This window comes from Alligator mississippiensis, chromosome 4 (genome assembly GCF_030867095.1).
Source record: "Alligator mississippiensis isolate rAllMis1 chromosome 4, rAllMis1, whole genome shotgun sequence".
Lineage (NCBI taxonomy): Eukaryota > Metazoa > Chordata > Crocodylia > Alligatoridae > Alligator > Alligator mississippiensis.
Window position 1 is genome coordinate 194,748,788 of NC_081827.1, and position 23,553 is coordinate 194,772,340.

Below are 23,553 nucleotides of genomic sequence, written 5' to 3' on the forward strand. Positions count from 1 at the left end.
GTTTCCCTTTTAATTCCTTTTCCCATTCAGCCACATTTCTAGTCTCCTTGCCTGCATTTCATGATCAAATCTTTATGTGCCATTTCCCAGCCCACTTAAAAAAATGTCAACAATACAGCAATCACATTTCCTGTTATTCCTCCAAGTCAATTATACTGATAGTGGCTCTGTCTGCCATAGTCTTTAAAACTAACTGGGAAAAGAGTTTCCAGAAACATCTCTTAACCAATTGTTTTGTGACTTTAATTTCATAGAAAGGGTTGCTTCCAGATAGACCAATATTTGAAGGAACAGATTTAAAACTAGATATATGAATTAATGGATGTATAATTCTGTTTCTGAAGGAAAATGGTGGGAAAAGGGAATCTTGATCAGTCCGAAAAGGCAATTTAGGCTGCATGGGATATAATAATTTAGACTGATTTACCTAATCTGGTAAATGTGCTGAATAGGGCAGAGACTGGGGCTGTCTTTCTTAGGGAAAGATAATTTGACGGTGTGATAAAGCCAGGCTTCTGTTGTTCTCCCTTTAAGTACTGCATTTTTCAGGGATTTCAGCATTTAGGCACTATCATCACGTATACAAGCTTGATATAAAAGGAACACACACACACACACACACACACACACACACACACACACACACACACACACACACACTATCCTTCTGATCTGATTCACAGGTCAGAAAAGGCAGACCGAGAGCTCACTTACTGGCGAAGTAGCGTTCCAACAAACATTTCAACTCCCTGCTGCATCCATTGGATTGGAAATTGAACAAGAGTTATTATGTTGTTGCCATTTGTGACTCTATAGTTAGGCTTGTGTCAGCACTTCCACTATGAAACCCATATTTTCAGGGATTTTATTACCAGGGCATAAAATTTTGCTCCAGGATGATGCTTGACATAACCAGTCTCAGTCTGAGAGCAATTTGTTTTTAACAATATTAAAGCAACAAAACTGATTTTATTTTAGGTTACAAGTATAAATATGAAATAATTAGACATTTACAGTTTTCAGCTTTTTTAAGCTCTAGTGAAACTAAAAATCAACCTCAATAAAAAAGTGTAATTGCCCAATATTTAATTACGTGTATGATATTCGTATGATTATGTTTGATATTCCTACACAAACAAAGTATCTAACTGTGCAAGATGGATTATAGCTTTCATAGACATTAGGTCTGGAAGGTACCTCGGAAGATCATCCAGTCAGCTGGGGTCATAGGATCCCAGCAAGATAAGCATCCCATTTTTTCTTAATGGTGTTCAATGTAGGTGCTTGAACCACCTCCTATGGCAGGCTATTCCAGACCTTGGGGGCTCCGACAGTAAAGAAATTCTTCCTTATATCCAGTCTGAAATGGTCTTGCAGTAGTTTATAACCGTTTGACCTCATCATCCCTTGGGGCACTCTGGTGAACAAATGTTCCCTCAGATACTGCTGGTCACCCCTGATAAACTTATAGGTGGCCATCAGATCCCCCCTGAGCCTGTGTTTTTCCAGGCTAAAGAGCCCCATGGCTCTCAGCCTATCGTTGTAAGGTCTGTTTTCTTGACCTCTGATCATGCGCGTGGCTCTTCTCTGTACTCTCTCAAGCTTCTCCACATCCTTTTGAATTGTGGGGCCCAAAACTGGACGCAATACTCCAGCTGTGGCCTCACCGAGGCTGAGTACAAGGGGAGAATGACATCCCAGGATTTGCTTGAGAAGCATCTATGGATGCAAGCCAGCATTTTACTCTCTTTACTAGCTGCAGCATTGCATTGAAGGCTCACGTTCATCTTGTGGTCAATCATGACCCCCAAGTCTCTTTCTTCCGTAGTGCTAGCCAGTGTAGCACTGCCAAGCCTATAAGGATGCTGCAGGTTTTTCCTCCCAAGGTGGAGAACCGTGCATTTTTCAGTGTTAAACACCATCAGGTTCTCATCTGCCCATTTACTGAGCATGTCCAGGTCAGCCTGGATCACTCTTCTGTCTTCAGGTGTGGATGCTTTGCCCCAAAGTTTGGTGTCATCAGCGAACTTGGCCAGTCTGCTTCTGATTCCAATGTCCACATCATTAATGAAGACGTTGAAAAATATGGGTCCAAGGACAGAGCCGTGGGGGACCCCACTGGTCACAGGGCACCATGATGATTGACTTCTGTCAATTACATTGAAGTACATAGAAGATTTTTTCCTAGAATAATGATATTAAATGTAGTTATATAATACTATATACATTTAAAGATAAGCAAGAATAGTCAGGGCCTGGTCACACAAACAAGTTACTATAAATTCTTGGTCTCCTTTGCCTTATAAGCTACTTGGTAGTAACTGTTCATGTGCACACACTGTGTGTGCAAACAACCATTTGGTGCACTGTGTTTCTGTTCTTGCAGCTTACTTTAAGCTGCATAGACATAGACTGGAAACAGCATGTATAGCCGTTTGCTGCTCCTGCATAGGGAAACTGGTCTAAGTAAGTAGGGCCATGGGGAGAGGAGAAGAGGTTTGTGTAGGATCGGGGGTGGAGGGGTGGAGTCTGACAGTTTCTGAGAGGTAAGTTGGGGGGCTATAAATAACTCAATCAGTGGGTGGGAACAACAGGGCCCCAGGGGCTGGGGCAAGCAACTGCATTTTCCCAGTTCCGGGCCTGTGCTATGAATGTGTACAGGAATTTGTGAGATTAAATTAACACTTTCTTAGATTGGGTTATCCTGAATTTGATCTAAATTAGTACACCTATTCAGGTGAACTTCCTTAGATTGGGCACACCATTTTTGCAGTGATTTAAGCCCTCTGCACACCTGTGCAACTGAGCGTTGAGATCAACCTCACCCTGGTTATATTGTTCTGAATGTAACACCTGTATGTCCCCTTTGTCTGTGGTAAATGAAAGCTAACCTGTGGCACCCTTCTTTCATTGTGGAGAAGGAAACCATATTAGATTATACCAACTAAGAACTTGGTTCTATGTAAACATATACATTCATTCCTTTCTTTAGTCCTCAGGGTGGTCTTGGGTCCTAAACTTACATTCTTCAAAGATATACTCTTTTTGGCACTTCAATATCCTGCCCCTCAAACATAGGGATTTTTCTTAAAATCTCATGAGATTGAGCATTTTTCAAATCTACTAATTTGAAAAAAGCAAGTTTGCCTGAACATTTTCAAATGGGATTTTCATTTTTTTAATGAGTTAAGGAATAGAAAGGACAGAACAAGTGGTGGAAGCCAATGTACCTTTAGTCTTTACAGGACTGAAGACAATACACTTTAATATTTTTTATCTATCAGTGGCCCCTAAATATACTTCATGTTTTTCTCTTTTATAAGAACATATTCAAAACATTACTTAATGATGTCCTAAACTCATAATGATTTCACTACATTTACTGTCATTCTTGTTGATGGAGGGCAAGTGACAGAGTGCTCACTATGTTTTGCTATGGATCATCACATGTAAGTTTGAATTTTGCTCTGGCCCTGTACTGAAGACTGCTTCCAGTGACCCAACTACAACTGAGTGCCTGGTCATTCAGCTGGGGAGTCAAAGGCAATTGGATATGATGTTTACCACATTTTTCCCTTGTGTACTATCAAATTCTTTAAAATAGGTATAATTACTTTAAGTTCAAAGAAAGAGAAACTAAAGTATTAGGTAATGAAGACATTTATCAATTTGCAGACAAAATACTGACAGAGCCAAGAGCAGAACACTAGTCTTCTAGCTAGTCCCATCCCTTCTCCAAATAATTGTCATTTAAATAGAAATGGAATTAATCTACACCTCAGAGGACGCATCTACACGAGACACTTAATGCTCAGTAGACTAATTCTACTGCTCATTAGCACATCATGGCAAAAGTCATGCTATTGCAGTAATATGCAGTAGAATTAGTCTACTGCGCATTAAGCATCACAAAAAGTCCATGCACTTTTGCTACTGTGCAGAAGCACCAGTTCCTGTGTATTTGGTTAAATACCTCAGATTAGAGGTACTAAACATAATGTGCAGTAGCAATGGCACATTATTGCATGTGTACATGCCCTCATGGACATGATGGGGGAAAAAGCCTCTTCAGAGTAATTCACTGTACTTGGTTTTCCAGTTTTACATACCTTTACACTTCTTTCTTTTATTCATTCCACATATAATTCTATTATCCAGTTAACTATGTATGTTATTGTACACAGATGTCACAGCATAATAAATTTTAAGTATATACCATTTTGTAACAATACTTACACATTTTAGTGATTTTAGCAAAACAGTATGGAGAAAAGCCCATATATGGTTAGCCCAAGATAATGACTAGGGAGAGTTTCCAATTTGGAAATAAAGGGCATCAGGTATTTGAAGTGTATACAGATGAGGGATACAGATTTTCCTAATTTCTAGTGATTATTTTTATTTACGTGTATTGTGATAGCACCTAAAGACATCCATCGTGGATCAGATTCCCACTGTGCTGGGGCCTAAAGATACAAGTCTTTGCCTCCAAGCATATGTATTTCCTTTTATCACCTCTAAATCACCTTCACTCCCTTTTTTAAAAAAAAACTCTCTCTCCTCTTCATTTTTCATTTGACACAAGACCTTCATCTTCCAAACGATTTCTTCTTTGGGATTACTTTTCGTAACTTTTATGATCTTGCTGACAAAGGCATTTTATTCTCTTCAAATCTACAGCAGTTGCCTGGTCATCTTCATCAATATTTTCCAACCAGATTTATATAATCGTTCTCATGTATCAATCCTTTGTGTAAGAGCCTGACAACGTGTACAGCTATTGGCCATCAGTTCAATTTTATAATATATATCCAAAGGTCTGAGGCCTGAGAACATCTACTGTAAAAATGGTCTGAATAATTTAATACACAACATACTGCCCAGTTCTAAAAACCCCCCAACCCCAACCAATGTTCAATAAACAATAGTGGATGGCTTTTAATGCCCTTCAAAAACTGTGGCTGATTTTCTGGATCTGGTAAAAAAGCAATGAACTATTTCTTCCATCCTACCACCTACACAAGGACTGCAATTTCATTTATAATAATGAAACAAGCCTCTTGCAAAGTTCACTCATACTAACATGAATTTATTAAAAGCTATGAGCATATTTAGGAAATTATTGAAACTTTTAATAACAAACTACTATTAATCATGATGAACTGCATTTCTGAGAGTATCTACATGGTATATATGCTGTCATTGAAGCAACGGAGAACTTGATAACTTATTACACAGATCTAGAGACCTTGTTGGTTCTTGGCCACCCTCATAATTTGATTCAAATTATTTCTGTCAAGGCCACCTCTTTCTGACTAATTGTTGGTTATTCACAGTAAGGATGAAGAACATCTCCTTTGGCCATGAGATTAATCCCACTAAAATCTTCTAAGTGAAGCCTAGCTGGTCTACCTTCCATCATTCTAGCCGTATGCCCTTCCTATCAGATCATTGAGTTTTCACAGCATTTACTCTTGTTGATGATAGGGAATGGTGAGGGAGTTTAAGGTGTTTTGTAGATCATATAGTATGAACTTGAGCCTCACTGGTGTGGCGGCCAGTAGGGGGTGCTCCTGTGTTGAGCCACCCACCTCACTGCGCCCGACCACATTCCAGGCTCTGAGTGCCTCCATAGGGGTGCCTCATGTCTGACTGACCCCTTTCTTGGAGCACACCCTCTAGCCTGGGGTAAAAACTGCCACCACCCAGGGCTGGGCTTGATTCTGGCTCTGCATCCCCTGGGTAACACAGGCCTAGTAGCCCTTGGGGGTACTTGACTCACTTCAAGCACTTGGGGATGCTTCCCTCAGTTGGAAGCACAAGTAGTGGTCTCCCTTAGTCAGCCAAACCAAGGGGACCCCAAGGCATAATCTAGATCCACTCCCAATAAGTCTCCCATGCTAGGTACAAAGGAGAACTTTATTGGTTACAAGGGGTAGGGTTGGAATAGGATACAGGGTAGAGAAATAGCAGAGAAATCCCATAAAGTAAACTGGCATGTAGCCTTTGATCATGCATCTGAGTTACTGCAAGCTATATATCTAGTTAGATCTCAGGTAGCCTACTCACAAGTATCATCCAGAGGCACATGGAAATTCCCTCTGGAGGCAGGCAGTTTCTTGATCATGAGTTTTGAGAGAGAGAGCAAGTTTCAGATGGTCCAACTCTTCTCTCTCTCTGAGTCTTCCTCATGGCTGCTGCCCCCTCCTTCTGGGCAGTCCTTAACTTATATAGCCCTTATGACCTCATTTACCTGGTCCAATGGAGGCCAACACCTGTTGGCTGTCAGCCAACCAATTTGAAATGTATCACTAGTTGCTGGGCAGACTGGCAGTTCCTAGCTTCCCAGGGAACTCAAGCCCCATACCCAGGTATGTGATGCCAGTCACGTAGGCAGAGGGAGCAGGTTTCCCCACTCCCTCAGGAATGTATCCAGCTCAGGTTACCTAAAGAAATAAGGTAAGGTGTTTGCCCTCTGCAGAGCCCATTTTAACCAAATTGTCACAGAGCAGAGTTTTGGGAGAGAAACAGAGGTGGCTTTCTGCCACAACTGGTACACCAAAGACTTCATCCAAAGAGCTAACTATAAGTTGGTACCTGCTTCTTTAGATTAGGGAGTTAAAGGCAGACAGATATGTTGGTGAACCCACTACTATGTGTGCTTTTGACTAAAACATGACTGCTCAGCCTCTAGCCCATGGACTAGATTCAGCTCACAGCACCATGTCATCTGGCCCCTGGGGTTCCCCACAGGTCTGGAAATTCAGTAGTGGGAGAACAGTAGCATCACTCCCCCAGCAACACAGTAGACAGGCCCCAGGCCCTTCGTGCTGGATTGGCCTCCCAATCCTAGCATGCAGGGATAAGTGGGAGTGTCACCAGGCTCCAGGACTCAATCCCAGCTCACAGGGGGCTGGGACGTGCCCCCAGGACTCAATTCCAGGGTATTAGGGTGGGAGTGGGTGGTGCCAGGCTCCCAGGGACCATTCCAGCATGCAGGGCAGAAGCGGGCAGTGCCAGGCCTCAGGGCCTGATCCTGGCATTGGGTGCTCAATCTAGTCTGCGGACTGGCCCCCCAGTCTTTTGGCCCATGGGGCCAAAAGGCTGAGCATCACTGGACTAGAGGAACTGGCATGCCTTAATTGTAGTAGTCTAATGAACCACATAGGTTCATCTTAGGTGGAACTTGATGTGTGTATATATGTGTTTATGATATTTATTAGTGTTTTTTATCCCTTTAGTAAATACCTAGGTACCACATTCTTATAACATAATAAACATTATCATGGACTTGTATATCAGTAGTTCAGCTTCAATATGTATTTGGAGCTTAAAATACTCTGCAGAGAAAATAACAGATATTCCTAATCTGCTTCCCTGCCTTAATTTCTTCTCTGACTGAATTATCAGTAATTAATGCTCATAGAATTCAATTTGAACTAGCTGGTTTATGTGTAATGGTAAAGTTTGCCCAAACTCTTTTAATGGTTTTACTGCCATTTGCCCTAACTACCATATTTCTTCCAATTCCTTCAAGTTCCCAGTCTCACAAACCCCACCAAATTTTGGGGTATTCATGAGGGAGTGAGGGGCAAGGGCAGAGCATGGGCAAATCACTGCCCCCTCCACAATAATCTTACCCCCACACTAGGTGTCCTCATTTTTAAACTGGAAATATGGTAAATCCTACAGAAATGCAGCCCAGCAGTGTGTAGAGCAGTGCCTAGCTGGCAAGTCTATGGAGGGGAAGACATGGTGGGGAGGGAAGGGGGGGTGGGGGAGGGAAGATCGAGGCCCCCACAATGAGAGAGGTAATGGGGCAGAGGCAGGGGCTTGGGCTGGAGTGAATGGGACCCTGGGGCCAAGGCAGGGAGTGGAATGGAGCCACAGATGACTTGTCCAGAGGTGCGGGGGGACAGTCCCCCCAGCATTATGCACACCCCTGGGGGAGACATGGGGGGGCATGTGCCCCCTCTATTTGTGTCTGGGCTGCCTGCTGTGAAGTAAAGTGGTGGGCTGGGGTGGCACAACATGGCATTGTGTGGCTTCTGGGGCAAAGGCATCAGGGCATATAGCCCCATCCCAGAGTGGGTAGCCTGCCTTTGCCCCCTGTTCAAATCTGGGGGGCACATGCCCCGATGCCTCCCCTGGGGGTGTGCACATCAGAAAGGAGATGCCCCCCACACCCCTGGATGAGCCTCCCCAGGCTCCATCCCACGACTTGCCCTGGCCCCAGGTTTCCATTCACCCCAGCCCCCCCCCGCCCGACTCCTTCCCTCACCATGGGGGCGCCAATCTGCCCTTCTGCCCCTTCCCCTCCCACTCTACAGACTTAGCTGCTGGGTGCTGCTCGACATCCTGCTGGGCTGCATTCCTGGCTGTGTGCATGCTGCAGCTGTGTGCCTGCACACGGTGTCCCAGAGAGGAGTCTGGACATAGGCTCCAAAAGCAAGTGCATACTTAATGCATTAAAAAAATTAATGTGTTCTTATGTTAATCACACAAGTTAATGCAAATTGACAGCCGTACTGAAAACTTAATAATTGGCTTCATTAAACTAAAAAGAAATGTTCCTTAGTAAACACCATAAGGTTTATATTTTGTGGGTAAAAACTGCATCTAGAAATTCAGCTAGTACCGAAGTGTTGAGAGAACTAATAGCTGCTCAGAGAGGTACTATGGGTTCTAATCCTCCTTGTGGCTTTCTATTTTTGGGATAGTTTAGACAGGGATAATCCTTTCTTGAGCAGTGGATTGGACAAGATAACCTCTTGAGGTTCCTTCCACTCCTATTTTCTATCTTTGATGTTCGCTGAGAAAATTAAATAAAAAATGCATTTGTATAAAAGTACACATAATCTCTATAGTGCCTCTGCATTCAATTATTTTACATCCTACTACCCTGGACAATAACTCAAGAATTACCTTAGAGAATCTTGGCTTCTCTTAAACTCTACACACTAATGTAAACAGAGGAAATATCATTATCATTTGCAGAAAAGGAAGAAAAGGAACATTTCAGATATGATATGATAATCTTTGACAAAGTTAATGGAAGGTGCAGTTTACTGATGAATCCACTGTGAAAAGAGTGTTGTCTATGAGAAGAATTCCATTTAGCTAGTATCATTCACAGATGTCACCACAATATGTACAATGCATCTGTGTTCTGTGTTACAGCTGGTGAAGCCCAGAACGCTGGCTTTTAGAAAAAAGAGGTGGTGCTAACCTAAACTTTCCTTTTAACCTGCTAAACAGTTTATAAACAGGTAATTCTTTTGACCCAAACAAGAGAAAATGAAACAATAGAATTTAGGTACAAAACAATGGTTATTCAAAGTGCACTGTTCTTGGTGATGATACACATTTTCTCATCCTAAACTAAAAAAATGCTCATAATACCAAGTAGTGCAGTAGATTCTTGCCAGATCTCATTTGAGAATTAAAATCCTGAAAGTTATTTTAAATAACCTTTAGCAAAGTCACTTCACTTATAAATACATACATCATTGGGCAGCAAGAAGAAAGGAGATGACAACAAAGAAAGAGGAACTCTCTTATTAGATATTTTGCATTGTTTCTGTATAGTTGTTTTCTTTTAAAAACCACTGTCATAAAAAAGCAAAATTTTACTCAGGACGGTCACTTCTAGGGCTGTAATGGATTGCCAATTGTTGATACTGTAGATAGGTATTTAGTGTAGTTAATAGGGGCCACATAATCTAGGATGGAATACTTTCCTCTTAACTCAGCTGCCCATTCTTGAACCCACACGGCATGCACATTTTCTTGTATCCCTTCAACTTGTTAGGAACACAGGAGCATAAGGGACTTCTCTGTCATTTAGGTCAGCCCCGTAATATGATCCTGTTTACAAACATATCAAGCTCCATTTTAGAATGACTTAGATTTCTCTACTCTCTCACTACTCGTATTCCAAAGCAGTTTCTTATTTCTTTGATTGTCAGAGAACTTTGATTTCCAGCTTGTATTTATTCATGATCAGCCTATACCTATTTGTTCCTGTACCACCATAAAAAGTTATTTACCCTCCCTAGTGTGTATCCCCTTTGATGGCTATCCCTTGATATGAGGATGGTGTCTGTTTGGTGGGGGGGAGGGAATTATCGGTGTGTTTTAAGCTGGCTGAAGTGTCCAATTCATGCTCTGCAAGTTTTTCCACAGATATGACAGGTGGTGCCTGGGGGGGGGGAAAGAAAGTGGGGCATAGTTGTTGGCCAAGATATTGTGTGCTTTGCTTCTTCCTCTGTCATTTCTCAGCTTCCTGAGCAAGATGGTTCTCTTCAAAGTGGGCTGTAGCTTGATGTATGGTGCAGCACCATTGCGACCTGTTACCAGCCAGAGCATCCCAGTTTGTAAGGTTGATGCCACCCTTCTTAAGCTATTCTTTCAGTGTCCTTGTACTGCTTCTGCTGTCCTCTGTAGGTTCTCTTACCATGACTGACTTGAGAGACAAGGACTTGCTTTGGGAGACGAGTGTCAGCGTCCACACACGGTGGCCACCCCAGCGGAGTTGATGTTTTATGATCTTTGCCTCAATGCTGGTTACAAGAGGATGTTGGCATTGGTGCAGTGTTCTTCCCATCTAATACAAAGGATCTTCCTGAGGCAATTCTGATGGAACTATTCCAGGCGCCAAAGATGGCTTTGATATGTCACCCACCTCTCACACCCACAGGGGAGCATGGCAATAACCACTGCATTTTAGACCAGGATCTTAGTTTCCATCTGCAGATCTCAGTTGGCAAAGGCTTGGTGAAGCAGCTTTCTGAAGGATATGCTGGCACAGCAAATCCTATGTTCACATTTACATTAAGACTGACTGACTGGGAGAGGTGGCTGCCAAGGTGTGGGAAATGCTCCATGTTTTCCAGGTGTTATCTACCAATGGTAACTTGTGGGGACAGGGGAGCAGCTTGTGCTGGGGTAGGCTGATGGAACACCATGTTCTTCCCAATATAAAGGGAGAGTTCCAAAGACAGCAATCAGATGTACACAGAGACAGCAATCAGATTGCCCCTCAGCCTTCATTTTGCTAGGCTAACCCAGCCAATTTATTTTGTCAGGTCTTGTGTTCATTCTCTTGATTATTCTAGCAGACCTTCTTGGACTCTGTTCCAATTTTCATTGATTTTACTTGAACATTGGTGACCAGAATTCCAGGAGAGGTTTCACCTGTGCCTTTTATGATGGCAGTAAAACTTTCTTATCACACCTGACAACATTTGCCTTTTTATGAGTGCATCACATTGGTGAAAGTCACTTTGTTATAGACCGGGTGTGCATCTATATGTTCATTAATGCACTATAGATACTATTAAGTTTAGTATTTGGATAACCAATTACTAAATCAATGTGCAGTAACTTGTGCTACTGTATAGTAACACTGGCACATGGGATTTTTTAGATGCTAACTGCACAGTAGTCTAATACTACTGTGCAGTAGCATATTAGCACAGGTTTTGCACAGCATGCTACTGCTCAGTGTTATTAAACTACTGCACAGTTAGCATCTTGTGTATATGCACCCAGGATATACTTTCTCCTCTTCTGTTTCCATCTAATGCATTCCCAGCTAATAGAAAACATAAGTACATCTTATACTATTGAACTTCATCCCATTTCCATTACTTTAGCCCTCACAGTCATCCAGGTCTTCCTATACGATACTCAGATTTTCTTCTGTATGGATGATACTGCTGTTAATTCCCTACTTATCTTTCAGATCAGGGAACAGAAGAAGAGAGTCAGGTCACATGAGGAAGGAATGTGTGCACAGTCAATGTATCAAATCATACTATTGTGCAGCTGTAAACAATTGACCTGCATTGATGGTGGAAGAAGGGATTAACTGAGGAAAGATTTCTGGAGCTATTGTTATCAGAGGCCTTGTGGGGATGAAAAGGAAGGGAAAAATGAAGAGTGTGATATGGCTTTTGACAAAAATGGATGAAAAAAATTAGTGTTTTCCAATTATCTGACTATCCATACACCAGGTGGTAAAACAGACATTTTTTGTTCTCATGATTTGTCCTTGGTGACTGCGTCACTAAGGACAAGTAGTAGCGGCAGCACACCTTGTGCCTATTGCTGCTACTTGTCCCCAGGGAATGCCTGTGCCATATGCACTCTGGCACATGGTAGGTGACCCCAGATGGGATGGACAGGATGGGGCCAGCAACTGTGTTGGCCCCAGCAGCCTTACTTGGGGTCCTGGGGGCCCTGAACAGCTGCAGCTGCAGGCTCCTGCAGTTGGGAGCCTGGCCAGCAGCTGAAGTGTGGCTCTGTTTTTGGGTTTTGTGCGCTGCCCCACTTTTTTTTTTGGTGTGGGTTTTTTTGATCCAAGAATCTTCCAGAGTCAACCCCCCCCCCCCCCGTACTGCAGAGTAGCAGTGTAGGGTACACCTGCATATGTGGTGTGTGGCACTGCAGATGGGTCTGTGGAGCCACATACCTCACGTCTGCACTCATCTGGATTTGGCCAGTGATTATATGTTGATGGGACTTTTATTTATTTTTTTTTTAATCTTCTCTCTCCTTCTCCAAAATTATTCACAAAAGATTTTTCAGTGGGCCCAACAGTCTTGATATTTTACCTGATCTAGATTGGGCCAAAAAAAATATTTCTCCTGACCCTGTTATTATAAAGATAGACCATAACACCTGGTATTATTGCTTGGATTCAGGCAGAAAATATTCTAATAATATCAACAGTATCTCATTTCTCCCAGACACTAGATTTTAGACACTTTAGACATTTTAGATTTTAGACATTTTAGATTTTAAAATGTGGAAACTAAAAATATTTATATTTTTCTGACAAATAACTTTGATGGTTGCTTTCTAACAGGAGAAGTCCAAGGAGTCTTGCAAATTTAAAGGAGCAGGTGAACCATGTCAAGGATTATTATTAGTATAGAAAGTTATTCAGTTTTATCAGTGTCTGCTTAGATGGAAGCACAATACAGGATGCATGCTTTAGAAATTCTCTCTCAGCTTGTAGATAAATTAAGTTCTTTTTTTGTGGATTCTAGATTGTGAACTTGTCAGAAAACCTGAAATCGTTATCAACCATGAACAATGGAGTATAAACCTTTATGATTACATCATGAATAGCTTTGTTATGAAATCTATAAATGTATTTGGACATTTTTTTTAAATTATATCCAGAGCATATTGCAGGAAGAATTTTGCATTGTCATTCATTTTTATTTTTTTTAGTTAATTATTTGTGATTGATGAGGTAGTCTAAGAATGTTTTCTCCTGCTACAAACAGATATTTAATATTTTCTTTAAAAGCTATCTTGGAAAAACAGGTACATTAATAAAAATAGCTATTGTCACTGACTTTCTGTATGGGATGTATAAAGGGGACTAGAACTGAATGCCTATGGGAAGATCCTTTTAAGGATCCCTTTAAGGTTACCATTCATTTGCCCTATGCAAAAATAACCCACACTATACCTACACTATGATGGGCTCTACATTAACGGTTACCACACAGAAAAGAGATATGGGAATCATTGGGCATCTTTACATGTGCTCTGGGGTGAAGGACAAGGCACTTTAATTAGAGCAGCTTTCAGGAGCTGCTCTAATTGAAGACTCTAGAGTATCTTGTGTATTCAGTATCTTTTGTTTCAAAATGGTGGCAGGGGCACTTAAACTAAAACTTGTTGAACAATCTTTAGTTAAAGTGCCCCTGCCACCATCTTGAAGTGTGGGAACACTGAATACACATGACACCAAGGCTACTGGAGTGTGATGATTAGCATGGTGGTGGGAGCCATTGCTCAGAATGGGCAGATGAGTCTACAGCAGATGTGGTGTGGGCCAGGGTTTGCACAGGTTCCAGCTTCTGCTCTCTAGACAGGACAAGTCCAGAGTAGGCATGGGGCAGGCTGCAGTCTGGGCTGGGGCTTTGTGGTATTGGTGGTGGCAGGGAGGAACCACAGGGTTCATGGGCTCTGGGCTATTGGGTGTGTGTGTGTGGGGGGGGGGGTACTGACTATTAAAATGTGAGATTAAAAATGTAATTAATTGAAACTTTTTTAAATCTCACAATTAACTGTGATTCATTTTTTAAATCATTTGTCAGCCCTAACGTTAAGTATTTCACATTATATTTGTTTGTTTGATAGTCACTTTTATACCACCACCACTATTCAGAGTGACCTAGACAAATTGGAGGAATGGGTCAAAAGTAATCTCATGAGGTTCAACAAGACAAGTGCAAAGTCCTGCACTTAGGAAGGAACAGTCCCACCCAGTACAGGCTGGGGGTTGACTGGCTGGGCAGCAGTTGTGCAGAAAATGGCCTGGGGGTTACAGTGGACAATAAGCTGAATATGGGCCAGCAGTGTGCCCTTGTTGTCAAGAAGGTTAACAGCATACTGGGCTGCACTGGTAGGTGAGTTACCAGACGGTCAAGAGAAGTGATTATTCCCCTCTATTCAGGGCTGATGAGGCCACAGCTGGAGTACTGTGTTCAGTTTTGGGCCCCCCATTACAGAAAGGATGTGGACAAATTGGAGAGAGTCCAGTGGAGGGCAACAAAAACGGTGAAGGGGCTGAGGGACATGGCTTCTGAGGAAAGACTGAGGGAACTAGGCTAATTTAGTCTTGAGAAGAGAAGACTGAGAAGGGACTTGATAGCAGCCTTCAGCTATCTGAATGGGAGTTCGAAAGAGGATGGAGTTAGACTGTCCTCAGTGGTGGCAGATGATGGAAGAAGGAGCAACAGTCTCAAGTTGCAGCAAGGGAAGTTTAGGTTAGATACTAGGAAGAATTTTCTCACTACAAGGGTAGTAAAACACTGAAACAGGTTACCCAGAGAGGTGGTGGAAGCTCCATCTTTGGAGGTTTTCAAAACCCAGCTAGATGAAGCCTTGGCTGGGATGATGTAGTTGGGAATGGTCCTGCTTTGAGATAAGGTTGGACTAGGTGACCTCCTGACATCCCTCCCTTCCAACCCTAACTTTCTATGATTCTATTGTTAATTATTTTCATTGTGATAGTGTCAGGAGATCCATTCAGGTACCAGAGCTATATTCTATTAATCAGTATACAGATAATTTTTTCTTTTATGTTTTTTCATTACGTTACTTTCCTCTTTATTTTTTCCTTACTACATTTGCATTGGCACTTCAACAAAATATTTTCCCTGTGCCATAGGTATATTTATTTGCCTTTTCTAAAGAGATGAAAATAGTCTATGCCTGGAATCTGCCATCAGTGACAAGTCTAATCACTGGGTTGCCTTTTTGTGCTCTGATCCTACTAGACCTTTCTCTCATGGGTTTCTCTTTTAGTTCCATGCAGCATGACACTGAAGCAAGTGAATTATATTGTATTATGGCAAAAGAAGTCCCAAATAAGATCAATGTCCCACTCAGCTACATGGGCACATAGTAAAGAGTGACTTCAATGAGTTTTAATTGAAGACAAAGATAGAGACAGAAAGTCAGTGTCATGGACAGATCATGCTATTTCAATAACAAGGCAGTGAGCACAGAGAGATTGAAAGACCTAACAATGGTCAACCAATCAATCCATGTTACAGGTGGCAACTGAACCTAGATTTCACAAGTTCCAACTCAGTGCTTCAATTATAAGGTTATTTTTCTCTATAATACAAGGAACTTCTATTGTTTACACATTCATTTATACACATTTATACTGGAAGCAACCAGATAAAATATAATAATAGTTACAGGATTAGATTATCCTTATAGTGTGAGAATTGTCAAAAGGAGAGATGAGCCATTCAAGCAAGACTGATAGAATATTAGAAATCATACTCACAAACTATTTCCAAATATTGTTAATATTTCTTGACTGAATCTTGATTAGTTTTGGACAATATTTTTATACATTAGTGGCACCACACATTCAAGTCCAAATTAAGAGCAGGAGTTAAGTTTGTGAACTTTTAACACTTTCCAGTAGAGCTGGCAAAACGGGAATAGTGGTTTGAGCAAGTAAATATTGTAAATGAAAGCTGGGACATGTTTATTCATTCTTTTCATTAAAATAACAGTCATTTTACCTATAACCAGGTTGTTATCAACAGCTCATCTTTCCAAAACTCTTCAAATACTTCAGCACTGCTAACAGGCTATTCCTACAGTCCTGACACTGACATTCTCAAGGCAAATCATTGACTGGAAGGCATCTCTGTTTTATCTGTCATCTGGCAAGACAACAAACACTTGTGACAAATTACTAACATAATATAAATACCATAGAGGAATGTTGTGACAAATACAAATTCTGCAGATACATATTTCACAGCCTCTGGACATCATATCTGCAAACAGCATCCATTAGACCATTCTGTATAAGGCTAGACAGGATCTGAAACATATACTGCACTATCCAGATATATTTTAGCTGTACTGTGTAATTATGTGGAAATACTGCTAATTTTATCCCAGTTCCTTTCATTCTAGGTGATTTTTCACTTATCTTGTCTTGACAGTCAAGAACAGAAGGTTAAGAGATTTAGATAGAAAATGCAAGAAATATCAGAAGTACGGCTACACTGCTTGCCCCCAAATAGGAGTTGAAAACTATTAAATGATCAAGAAAGAACAGGTTGCTAACCATTTAATTACCATAAATAAAAGGATAGAGCTTTCAGATGGTATTAATAAGCAACATTATCTTTAGAGCTGTGCTATCTTGATTAACATTATCTACTTTGCAAGGTTAATAAAAGTGCTTCTTACAGACAACAGGACTCCAGGGCATTAGGCACTATGCAATACATGAATTATTTTCTGCATTTATTCGCTGCTGAAGATCTGGCCCAAGGAGAATTTTTTTTATGTAGTTTATACAAAAGAATTCTGAGGACACACTGCAAGACCATAAGGAACTGGATAAAAGCTTCTGCAGCCAAAAAAAAAACCACCCGAAAAGGAAAAAAAAATTAAATCAAATACATAGAGTGAGAAATTCTATTCCTTTATTCTCCAATTTCAACAGAAGAAAAAAATAAGATAGATTCTCAAGAGGAGCTTAAAGGAATTGTACTGGACTATGCAAAACAAAAAACATTATAATCAATTTGTATGCTTGTATGAACATTTTAATATTAATATATTCAATGTATCAAAATCATTTGTTCTACAGAACAATTCTCAGAATGCTTAGAAAAATCTCCTTTTTCACTTGCTAAATACATTTAAAAAAAATCAGGTGTATTTACAATGGTTAGTGCCAAATGTATTGTTAAATTAGCTGTTTCATTTCAGCAGGAATCCTTTGGGATAAAGAGCATGAAAAATATTATTTTCAATAATTTATTCAATGTGTATTTGATTCTTTAACTTTGAATAACCTTGGTGCCTATTTAACATCTCCCCACATACACACTACATTTAAAATGACAGTTTTCAGACTGTTCATACATTCAAAATTAGAAAATACACACATTCTATTTCACCCTTTAAATTCACCTCAGCTGAATTCTCCTTAAAACATTCCCTTCAATTTATAACAAGTCATCAGCTGTGACCCAATGTCAGACTCCTAGACCTACAGAATTTCATAAGATGTAAATGCATCTTACTTGTCTTAGAGCTAATGGATATTTATATGCACAAAAGAAACTGTAAATATTTAGATGTTTTATGTAAACCCCAATAAAAATTGGACAGCATGCTTATTAGGTTTTCAATAAGCATCTTACAATATAATGATTGAATAAATTAACTAAAATTAAATTAAAACAATCTAAGTAATATATTCTGCAATTAGAGGCTTAGATTAAATGAAAAGGGCCACGTCTATGTGAGACACTGATTGCGCAGTAGCTTATTGCTACTGCACAGTAGTGTTGCATGACACGAGGTGTGATGTGACACTGCTGCGCAGTAGTATTGAGCTACTGAGTAGTTAGTGTCAACTAAAAGCTGTTTGGTGATGCCACTGTGCAGTAACTCCAGCTACTGCATAGTCATTTAGTACTTGCATATGCAAGTACTAAATGACTGCACAATAACAACTGCACAGTCAGCATCTCATGTTGATGTAGCTGAGATCATATTAGTGAATAGACAGATAAACAGTAAAGATTTAAAAATATGAAAACAATTAAAAACTAATTAACACTGTTCATATTGAGACTTCTTACTATTTCTAGTGGGCCTAAGCATCATTCATCAACTCCAATTTATCCATTTCCTCAAAGTTCCTCATATCCTTTCAATAATAATAACAGTAACTATTTGCAAATGGACAAACTGAGGCACAGCAGTTAAGTAAGGTGCACAAGACAGACTGAATCAGTACTGGAACTGGAATGATATGTTTATCTAGACCTCCATAAGAGTTTACTTATTATTAGAACTTGAATACACTCCATTTTAGCCTACTAATTAGAGTATACAAACCTCTGAATGCATAAATAAAATTAATCACTAACAAGGACTGATTTTTTTGAACTATATTTACTATGTACGACTGTGGAAAAGACTTACATCTGTCAGATGACAAGAGGAGCCATCAGGACACTGCGCTGGAAAGTGAATGTAAAACCACGGTGTTCCCAGCTGCTGCAGTAAAGGAAGAAAAGGAAAAAAAAATGCTGAGGTGGAAGGGGCCGGAATTGGCTCCCATGTCGGCATGGGCATGCTTTATAACAGTGTGTCAGGGCTGATTCACTGCCTGGAACCCCGAAGCAGAAATAAAAGGACCAGCAGGGAATCAGCAGGAGGAATCGGAAGCGAGGTCCTTGACCAGCCCAAAGGGGCAAAATACTGAACACAGTCCCAGCCCAGGGACATGGTGGCTACCCCAAGGGGAGTTGTTTGAAGAGTCAGAGCCAAAGACAGCTCTATAACTTACCAGAGGATACTCCGTGGATCTCAGAGATCCACAGCACAGACGGGATCCTGGAGGGACCAGATAGAGAAAGGACCAATGAACAAATGACCCAAGGTGGGTGAAAAACTCAGATCAAGGGTGAGACACTGGGGAACATAACAATCTGAGACCTGACACATAAGTAAGGCAAAGCATGGCCGGGAATAATCAGGTCAAATAATGCCCCGATCACTCCGTAATAAATGAAAAGGGTCAAGAATACAAAGCATGCATAAGACTAATGCTGGTGGCCCAGACAACAACATCTTTGGTTGGCATTAGGCTGGGTGTAGGGAAGGCGGAGCCCCAAGCAGAAAGACAACTAGAAGAACTGAAGGAAGGTACCAGGAGGGATGGGATAGACCACCTTCCTCCCCATTAACCTTAATTTTCCAGCAAAGATGTGGAAGGCAAGACCCCCTGGGGTGCTGACCGAGGTCCAGTACATTAATGAACCTGTTCCTTCCTTAAAGCTGTGGTGAAGCCAGAAGAATCCACATGACCTCGACGCATAGGTGAAAGATACGGGAATCTACAATGACACACAGAACTGACTGGGTGTTATTTTGGTAAGTAAATTAACCTGTAATTCTCTATTTTAGGGCCATTCTAGAACAGAAAGTACATGGCGCATTGTTTTTACTCTCCATATTTAATATAAAGCATTATAATATTTGATATGTAGAACAGCAACATAGATCTGTGTTTATCTTTTTCACTTAATTCCTAAGCAAACAGAAGTGGTATGATGAGTGGTGTCCCTCCCCCACTGCCTATTTTTAAGTCTCTGCATCAGTAGGGGCCATGAATCAAGACACGGCTTTCCAACTTCTAAGCGTCTCTGGCCCCATTGCCAGTTGCTGCTTCCCCTGCTGGCTGTACTTCCCTTCTCACAGGGAGAGAGCAGGAAGCAGAAGCTGAAAGAGAAAGAGAGCATAAGGATGGGGGTATAAACAATCTTGTGGAGCATGGGGTTAGCAAAATACTTGAGCATGCTGAAAGACCATTTTAGAAGGTGAGGATGTGAAAAAGTTAGTCCCACCTTCCTAAGGCAAAACAATATCCTTGTTTCTAGTTCAGGTCAGGCTGAAAGCAGAACCCTGGAAATCTAGATTCACAACAGGATAAGCAGGGGCAAGGTACTACGGTCCACAGTCTGGGCTTATATATTGAACACGATCAGCTCAGTGCTCAGAGATGGTGCTGCTCTGGGGTCAGGTGGCCCAGCTGTGAGGGCAGATTGACTTCTAACAAGGGGGAACCTGGAGACCCTAGTGACCCCAGGGGTGGGGAGAAGGTAGCAAAAGCAGCAGCAGGAGGAAATGGGGGGATGGTAGTGGCAGCTGTGTGGGAGGATCAGTACCCAGACCTGTGGGGGAAAGCACAAAGACCTAATGTTGTAAGGGTGATGGCAGTTAAGCATTTCTAAGCCAAATGTGTGCCACTGGTCACCAGTTGTACAACCCTGAATTAAGTAACAAAGCCTCTGCAAGTCTGAGGTCTATGAAGAAAGTGATGAAAAAGAGGTCACTGAAACCCTATGTGCATGGTGTGAAGATTTTCCAGTACTGATCTAGGGAGCACAATCTGGCCTATGTAATGTGGCATATAGAAGCTCCCATACGAACAATAGACATATGTTGTCTTGTTTGAGTCATGTTATATGTGCATGAATGCTCACTGAACTTCACATAGAGGCTAATGACTGCTTTGTGATGTCTTAAACACCATAATTTACTGTTATACTCTATGTATAATGAACTAGAATAGGAATTTAGCAAGGGGTAAGAAGCTAATAGTCAGAATGTTTATCTCAGTCATACCAAAAAGAATTAGGCCATATCAGAGTGTCCCTATTGATAAACTTTTCAGAGCCAGTGTATAAAGACAAAAGAATCCCTCATGGCTAATAAAGATTTTTCTCTTTTAGCTTAAGGAGGTCTATGATTTCACAGCATAAGTTCATAAGATATATTTTAAAATTTTGCTGGACTGCACTTCAGATTGTGTCTATTCATATGTGTCAACGAATCATTATAGATTGTTGGCATCCACTGAGAAGCCACAGGTATCACAGAGGGATTTGTGCTATCTGATGGATAAGAGCCAATTGATTTTTGAAGCTGCAACAACAGCTGTTCCTCAAACTGGAAAGATTCCTTAATGCTTTAGTATACCTCAGATGATCAGTAGTGATTCAAAGAAGAATACCGTTATGCACTCAACAGCCTGCATAGAGCTTGAGCTATTAGTAGAATGATCCAGTTCCCATTCAAGTCCATAGGGTTATTATATTCATAACATGAAGTACATTTTTAAGTGCTTTGACAGATTTTAGCTTAAGTAAAGAGGGTGTGTTTGCTAGGGCATGGGATATTTAATTTTACTTGAAAACCTGCAACTAAAGCTGGGGAAGCTAGTCACCATTACCCCAGTTGCGAAGCCTATTAAAATGGTAACTGTTCTGTCATGCGGTTTGCAAAATGTCAACCTACAATTACACTGAACTATGAAAATGCATGAAACTCTATGAATCTATTAGTGAAAAAGACATAGGATGTTTCATCTTTGTAATTGTTGTACTAAAACTTGACCTCACTCCCCCAGATTTATTTTGGCATGATTAAAAAGAGCCTGAATAGTTCAGTGGGATTTATGGGCTTCTACTAAAAATATGGGCCAAGGTCTTAAGTTCACATTTAAGCAAGAAAGTTTACAGAATTAAGATATAAAGAATATGACACACCTCTCTATCTACTTTATTCATTTAACTCCTAGGCCTAATTGCATTTACAGCAGTGCTTGATAATGTCTGGATTCTTGCATCTGAATATCTGTAGTAGATAGTTTTATAGATTTGCATGATGTTTGACCTCAAATTTATTATATCAGGAAAATTAAAATAGTTGAAGCAGGAAACTTTAGCATAGCATGTTTATGTGGCATATTAATGAATAGAGTGCCTTTGTATGAAAACTGAAGTGGCATGCACTGATTTGGCACTCTGCATTTCTTAATATGGGGCAGAGTCTAAACTGTAACCCTTACCCATGATGGTGAAATTGTACCTGTGAAGAGGGCAGAGGGCCACTTCAATCCCATTTATGTCACACTTGAGCCTATATGAAAATGAGCACAGACCTTTGAATTTAATTGGAAGCATAGACCTTTTCTCTTCAAGTAGTTTCTACATTATTTCACATGTATGCTTTTAAAGTACAATACACAATAAATGTAGTGACTTTTTGTTTCATGTTAGAGCTCCAAATACATGGAGGGATGGAGTCTGCTCATCAGCTTCATTCACCATCTCTTGACGGGTCCCTCCATTTGGCTCCTTAGCCAAAAGCTATTGCCAGTTCACAAAGGTGCTGTGAGAGGCTTAAACCTCTAGCTGTGGAGTGGATGCTCTAGCTGTGAACCTCTAGCTTCAGGGGGTAGATGAGTGACAAAGATGAGTGGACTTAGCCCCAGCAGCATATTCCAGTATTCACATGCCCCTGTTACAGGGCAGAAATCACTTTTTTTTGCTTAAGGCACACACACCAAATGTGAATGACTGATTTTAATTAAAGGTGCATGTAGTATGTGAGTAAATGGCAGGTGTCATAGCAGAACCACTGGCACAGCTGTTTGAGCACTTGTGGCACTTGGGTCAGGTCCTGGAGGACTGGAAAAGGGCCATAGTGGTCCCTATTTTCAAGAAGGGGAAGAAGGAGGAACCGGGTAACTATAGGCCGGTTAGTCTCACCTCTATCCTTTGCAAGACCTTTGAGAAAATTGTTAAGGATCACATTTGTGGGGACCAGCTGGTAAAATGATGCTAAGGGGCAATCAGCATGGGTTCATAGCAGGCAGATCCTGCCTGACTAACCTGGTTTCATTTTACAACTGGGTCACAAAATGCTTGGATAAAGGAACAGAGGTAGATGTTATTTATTTAGATTTTATAAAGGCCTTTGACACAGTGTCACACCCAATTCTTATAAATAAACAGTTGCAATGTAGATTATTACACAGTCCGGCGGGTAGAAAACTGGCTTATGGGATGTACCCAGAGAGTGGTGGTGCATCAGTCAGTTTGTACCTGGAGGAATGTAGGCAGCGGAGTCCCCCAAGGCTCTGTCCTAGGACTGGTACTATTCAATATCTTCATTCCTGACTTGGATGAGGGAGTAGAAAGCACCCTGTCTAAGTTTGCTGACAACACCAAACTATGGGGGGAGATACACAAACTAGATGGCAGGGAGCGAATCCAGGCTGATTTGGACAGGCTGGGGAAATGGGCCGAACAGAATAGGATGCAGTTTAACAAGGATAAGTGTCATGTGTTGCACCTGGGGAGGAGGAATCAATAACACTCCTATAGCCTGGGAGGTACCACTCTAAGTAGCACAACTGCAGAAAGGGATCTTGGAGTCATAGTCGACTCCAAAATGAACATGGGTCACCAGTGTGATGAAGTAATAAATAAAGCTAACTGCACCCTTTTTTGCATAAGTAGGTGCGTGATAAACAGGTCTAGGGAGGTGATACTTCCCCTCTATGCAGCATTGGTTAGGCCGCAGCTGGAGTACTGCATCCAGTTTTGGGCACTGTACTTCAGGAGGGATATGGATGGCCTGGAGAGGGTTCAGAAGAGGGCCACTCATCTGGTTAAA